Raw genomic sequence first — 6,494 nt, 5'->3', positions numbered from 1 at the left:
ACTCGTGAATGAGGTATGATCAGATGTTACAATTGTGATTAGGAGAGTCACATTGTGTAGAATAGTTCATTACCAAGGAGGCCTTGGTTTTCTCATTGCTGAGTAAACAAACATGCCATTGAAGATTTCCCAGAGTTTATTGCCAAATGGGAGGAGCGTAATCGTCAAAGAGGATAAAATTTGACTAATGTAGAACCTCGAGGGCCCGAACCTTTGTCACAACCTAATATTAATATTATTACTAGAGGAGGAAAAGGAACATGAGAAGATAAGGAGGCCCCTAAGAAACCTTTTATAAAAATTCTTGCATCACCAAAGAAGTCCTATGACCCTATACAAAATAAAAAATATTATAAATATGTCATGAATATTTTCAAACAATTGGTCTCATCTTATATTCCTCACAAAGAACAATACGAAAAGGTACAAGCTAGGAGTCCCAAAGTTTCTCAGGAAGCATCCCAACCCATCATGGAGTGGCTTAAATTATTTCTACAAATTATGAATGATGAATAATTATCAAGTTAATTGTGCAAAAAGTTGAAGGCAGTTGTTAAGAATGATCAGTTCATAGAGAGGCCAATTTCTCCTAATTTTCTTGAAATACATTCCAGAAGGGTTCATCAGAATAAGAGGAGAACATGAATGGATTTATGAGTGGATGCCCAAATTATAGGTTTTCAAATCAAAGATTCTATGCTAGATTTAGGATATCATGTTAATATATTTCCAATGAAAACTTGGGAGGCATTGGTCACCTTGAAGATGTTGAAGTTGATATTGCAGAGTGAAGGCATATGCAAAATTGAGGTTATAGACATCATAGGTGATAAAGACCCTTACCCAACTTTGTTGGGAATAGATTAGGCATTTGATAACTATGCTGTTATTGAGCCATTAGATCCTTATTAGGGTCTGAGATTCATAGTGCCTATAGATGATGTTGGAGAGACTAATATTTAGGACTAGGTATATTAGCTCATTGTAGGGAAAAGAGAAGATTATATCAATCCTACATCAGATGGTTCCATTAGTTGGGGAAGTTTTCATACGACAAAAGTTGGTTCAGAGGTTTCGTTGGACAACTTGCAACAAGGAGATTGTGAGCTACATTCTCGGCATTGTACATCTATTCAATATTCCTGCGAGATTGGTACTGAGGTAAGGAATTACCCTACTTTCAATGAAATTAGATATGTTGTAAGATTTATTCAAGAAGTTTATTCAAATTTTATATGTACAAAATATCCCTTTGATGTATGTTTCTCTACAAACAACCCCTAAAATATGGCGGTTAGTGTTATAGACATTTTTGTGCCTCGCATCATGGAGCACGAAATGTCAATAATCACAGGGATCCTCAGTCCCTAAACATGTTGTTCTTACCCCTAAAAGAACAAGGTCATCAAACAACAGCACTTCCAATCAGTTCTCCACCTGAAAACACTTCAAAACAGGCTTATTTTGGATCGTGTCAGCTGCTCCACTGAGCTTCTGCGCTGGAATGCAACTGTCCCTCCTTGTACCTGTGCTAGAAGTCAAGATTAATGAAGGCTACCTGCGCTGGGCAAGATTGGCCAAGTGGCACAGTCATCCTGCGAGGTGTCAACTGCCCAGGAAGCTTCCAAACTGACACTTGGTTCATGAGATTCGCCCTGTGATGAGTAAGAGGTACTTGATCACCATGTGTAAGCAAGGATCTCCAAGTGGACTCAAGGACTGAAGTTTAACTGAAGAGGGAGAGGACACAAGGCAGCTTCATGTCAGTCTCAAGCTGACTCATCCTCTCTTCTTCTCTCCTATATATAGAGCTCTTCTATGAGGTCTAAGGAGGCTGGAATTTTGTGTAAAGCAAGGAGGTGCTGTTGGTTTACAGTTAGAGCTATTGGGTGATTGTTTTACTAGAGGTGAAGAGGAGAGTTCTTGCTGCTGGGGAGGTGCTGCTGGATTGGAGCCATCATTGGTTGTAACCTTCTCAGAACCCTGTTACTTCTATCAATAAAGTTTTGCATGTTCTCCTATATACTTGTATTGCATTGATGTATTGTATTTACATGTATATTTGATTCACTCTAATCCATGTATCAGTTATGAGTACTTGTATCTTGTAGTTTGCTCTCTTGTTTTGTGCAGGATCTGTGTGTAGCTGGACCGGCAAAGAGAGCAAGGAGCTGGGAACAAGAGACAAAGAGAGAGGACAAGGATCGACTAAGTGAAAGACACCAGGTTGGTTAATCTTTCTTCATTCTCTCTGTACTTTCATAAAGGAAATCATCAAAACTTTACTTTCAGTTGTTGCTAAAGACTGTCACCTTTAGAGTAGGGATAGGGTCATCCGCATCGGATACTTTTCCCCACAACAAACTGGCGACTCCGCTGGGGAACCTAGTATCTTGTTGGTGTTTGTAGTATTTTGCTATTCATTTCTTGAAGAAAAGAGTACCAAATCGAAAAGCTTTTGACTATATCAAAAGCGAAGTAGAGGGACTGCTACTCTTGCTCATTTGCTGAGCAAATTCAAGATTTAAAGAGCTAATCTACAAAAGACTCTTTACTCTTTGTGATAGATCTTCATCCTCTTGATCATCCCTTAGCCTGTACTTGACCTATAGCTTTTTATTTCAGCAAAAACAGTGCATTTTTGAGCTTTTTATGACCCAGAATTCTTTGCAGACGCAACTCTCGTGTGTCAGTGCAGGCTGTCCACAGGCAGTCTGCATTACAGCGCAGGTGCTCCCTTCGGGAACTGCGCTGAGAGTCAAACTGGCAGACTAGAACCTGCGCTGGTCCAGTTAGCCATTGTCTTGCTCAGCTTTCCCTTTGTGTCTTGGCCCTGTTTTCACTGTTTTTTAGCTGATTGCTTGCTGGTCATTGTACTTGCTGTAGACCACTTCTCCTTGACATTATTCCGCCTCAGTTGTGTGATGAAACTGTGAATGTTCTTTCAGTATTTCTTGTTTCAGTTACAGTTTCCCATTGTGAAAAGCGAACCAGTATAGTTGTGACCTCTTAGATCCTGAACTGTAAAAGTGTCTTTGTGATCTTAAGAGCTAGTTTTGTTACTGTTCATGGCTGTTTGAGTTTGTTTGTTTTTCATCTTATGGTTTGAATTCGTATATTTTTAGTGTTAAAACAAGTACCTGTAAGGTGTCTTTTCATGTTAGACGAAACTTGTTTGTTTACACTTCAAATTGAATTCGAAAATTATACAACAATTTCCTTTTGTCTACATCAACATTAAGGGAAAAGAAAAGAAATACATGCATCTTGCATTTGCATTTTTGATAAGTTTGTGTGTCTGATCTAGGAGAAAGTGCATTAGTTTGTGCTTTGTGCTCTGTGTGGAAAGATATTGTTTTTCTCTCCCCTCAGTAGTTAGGATTTTCAAAGCTAAAAAGATTGTAAAAGCTTGCTTATCATTTTAGCTGCATTTAGGAATTCGTACCAATACATCTCGTGGTGATCCTGAAAGACAAACTGATAAACAAGATCAACTTAAAATATATTGAATGAATCTAAAAACGCATTGTAACATAACGCTCACAGTAGAGGTCTAGGTAGAGACGTGTTCCGACGTCGTTAAACGTAGTGACTGTCGATCTCTACGAAGGTGGGTGATTCCTCCTGAGAGTCGGTGGCACTAATACGGACTTGAGCTCCCGCGTACCGTCGCGTATATTGGGAGACCCCTATAGGCTTTTATCCTTTATCCTTAGGAAGCCGTGTCGACCGCCCTACTGATCGCGATGCAGTGAACACAGCATTCACGAAGATCGACCACTCGTACCGTAAAACGTATTCTGTGGTTTCGCGAAAGGTTTGGCACACCCTCTGCCTAGATCTCCAGAGCAGTTTCTTTTGGCCCTTTTCAAACTCTATAACTGAAAAGGTCCAGCCGAGCATTTGTCACTTCGGGCTCGTTAATACATCGAAGGCGACTAGAGTCATCTTTAGCTTTTTCTCGACTCTTAAAACATGAAAAAGCAAAGTTGTGTCTAAAAGCGTCTAATAAAATTCATTCAATACGGAAACATAATCCCCCTTTTTGTATTTTAGTTGATCAAGTAATCCGCAACCGTGGAGGAAAGTCAATTAAAACCCCGTCGTTCAGGGAGGCTTGCGAGTCAACCGCCTTTGTCTCCGGAACCGAGAGTAGTACGGACGAAGCGAACTCGCTTGACCAGGTCAAAATCTCCTTTTAAAGTTAGAACGGAAGTTCCAACAACATCTGAGATTCTGGTCACTCCCAATATTTCTGGAATCCCTGCCTCTATTGAAGAAGTTCAACAGCAACAGAAGGACAGTGGTACTGATCCTAGTCTGAAGAAAAGTACTTGCATAACTGAACCAGTTCCATCTGAAACCGGTCCACAGAGTCTTGTTGTTCAAACGACTGTCGCTGTCGAAGCAACCCCTTCTTCGGCACCAGAAATCTTTTACGGACCTGATGGTCTTCCTCTTCCTCCTGGTCTGATTGCAATAGAGGAAATCGTAGAGGACCAGCAAGCAAATACTCCAATTCATTTTGGAGTAGGTACCCCTCTTTTTCCTTCTGCATCAGAAGTTTGTCTATCGCCACCAGAAGTTCCTGAAGAATCGTTAGGAAGTTTATTGGATAGACTTAAAATGTCTGAACAACCGTCGACATCTAGAACTGTGCCAAACGACACAGCGACAGCAGAAGCTCCTGCTGCCAATCCGACGATGTTTGCCGGCATACCAGCCGTCCCAACTAGCTCTCATCAGCTAGAAGGAGTCCACCCAGGGACTATTATGACAACTTGGTCTGTTCCAGTTTGTTCTTCCGGTATAATACCCGGTAATTCTTATGTTGAAACGAGACAAATTGATCCCTTTGGGAATCAGTTTGGGCCATCCAGTCCTCAAAGGCCATCTATACCCTTGAGCTCCGGATTGTTACTGTATGGGGGGCAATATGCCCTTTCACTTCCCCTTTCGGGGGGATACCCATACGGCAGTTTTCAACCACATTCAGGTTTGACTGAAGTAACGACGAGTGGTTGGGTACCTATGTTACCCCAACAACCAAGAGTTGTATATTCCATGCAACAATGTGTACCTATGTCTAGTATCCCGACGACGCCAGCAATTGTAACCGTGTCGCAAGTTCAATCGATGCCTGTTGTATGTCAACCCCAAGTTGTAATGCAACAGCCTATTGACCCTGCAACACAACCACAATCGCCAACTGCCGGGACGACACAGATACAAACGGGAACCATAACCCCGCGTCTTGGTCCGTCGGTTAGTGTCGCACAACAAAACATGGCTTCACAACCATGGATGGTGCAATACCAACAACCTCAGTTTCAACAGGTGTACCAGGGGTCTGAGCAACAGATCTTTGCAAATAGTGGGCAACCCTATATTCAGAATGGGTTAAACCAACCACTTTACAGTGGCCAAGCCCACCAACCATATCAGTCATATCAACATCAGTTGCATTATACTGGTGTGCAAAGACCTACTGCTCAGGCGATTCCATCATATCCTGGGTACGCCTCGCCAAACCTGAATCAGCAGTTGCCATTCGTGGCGACCTTAGAATTACCAGATTTACATCGATTGACGAACGATCCAATCGCCTATGCCCATTGGTGGCCAGCGATTCCTCACAAACTTCCTTCGGACATTCCTAAATTCAATGGAAATCCGGGCGAAGACCCGTCGAATCATGTGATGACATTCCATCTGTGGTGTTCGTCGAATACCTTGAATGATGATTCGATAAGGCTTCATCTTTTCCAGAGGACATTGACTGGTCCGGTGGCTAAATGGTATATTGAATTACCTAGAGCCTCTTTCGACAATTTTAGTTCCCTAGCCACGACTTTCTTAACACACTTTCAGTTACCTATAAGGTACGAAACTGGGACAGAGATCTTGACCAATTTCAAGCAGACAACTGCCACACATATATCTGATCATATACATGAGTGGCGTCGTCGTCGCAGAATGGTAAAAACCTATGTTCCAGATCAGCTATTAGCTGAGTGGTTTATAAAGTCGCTTCTGCCGGCAATAACAGAAGATGTGGCCAAGGGAGGTGTCGTAACAGAAGAGCAAGTGATTGCTCGTGCTCAATATTTGGACTTAGTGTATACTCAGTCGGGCACGCTCTATGATAAGATACCTGATGCCCCCAGACCGGAATTTTCAATCCCTCCTCCTCCCGGATCGAATAGTGACTCTCATGCCGGTGATGGCGTGATTGGAACTGCAAACGCTAAGTCGACAAGGGATTCAAATAAGAAAGCCCGTAAGACTTCGAATCAAAAAGCAAATCAAGAGATTCTTGCTTCGGAGGTAAATGCTGTATCTACGGATAAAGACAAAAACTCCAATCAACCAGGAAGCAAGAAGAAACAAAACAAAGGGAAGAAGAAGAAACAAGGTGGGTCATCCCCTCAAAAAACTTCTTCAAACCCTCCTGGGCAAGGGAAACAATTTCCTCCATGTCAAATATGCGATGA

The sequence above is a fragment of the Pinus tabuliformis genome, chromosome 3_1 (assembly GCF_031772625.1).
Source record: "Pinus tabuliformis cultivar Carrire ecotype Pingquan chromosome 3_1, CPIR1, whole genome shotgun sequence".
In the NCBI taxonomy this organism is placed as follows: Eukaryota; Viridiplantae; Streptophyta; class Pinopsida; order Pinales; family Pinaceae; genus Pinus; species Pinus tabuliformis.
Note: the sequence above shows the minus strand (reverse complement) of the source record.